We start from the raw sequence: 236 nt of genomic DNA, 5'->3' as shown, positions 1-236 counted from the left end.
GTTCACATTAACACATTAGCACATTCAACGATCTTATAAATACTGATTTGTGCATCTCCTCGTCCTGGAAAACAAATTCAAAAACTTCAATGCCCTTTTTCTATTTCGAAATAACTATTGGCCTTTTTGTTCGCGACGAAATTTCGAGGGGAAATGGGCGAATGAACTGTGGAATTAGACACTCATAAAAAAGCTATTCGCCTTATTTAAAAAATTAAATTTAACTTCACTTAAAT

The sequence above is a fragment of the Uranotaenia lowii genome, chromosome 2 (genome assembly GCF_029784155.1).
Source record: "Uranotaenia lowii strain MFRU-FL chromosome 2, ASM2978415v1, whole genome shotgun sequence".
Taxonomy (NCBI): Eukaryota; Metazoa; Arthropoda; class Insecta; order Diptera; family Culicidae; genus Uranotaenia; species Uranotaenia lowii.
The sequence above is the reverse complement of the archived record's forward strand: the minus strand, read 5'-3'. Positions refer to the sequence as shown.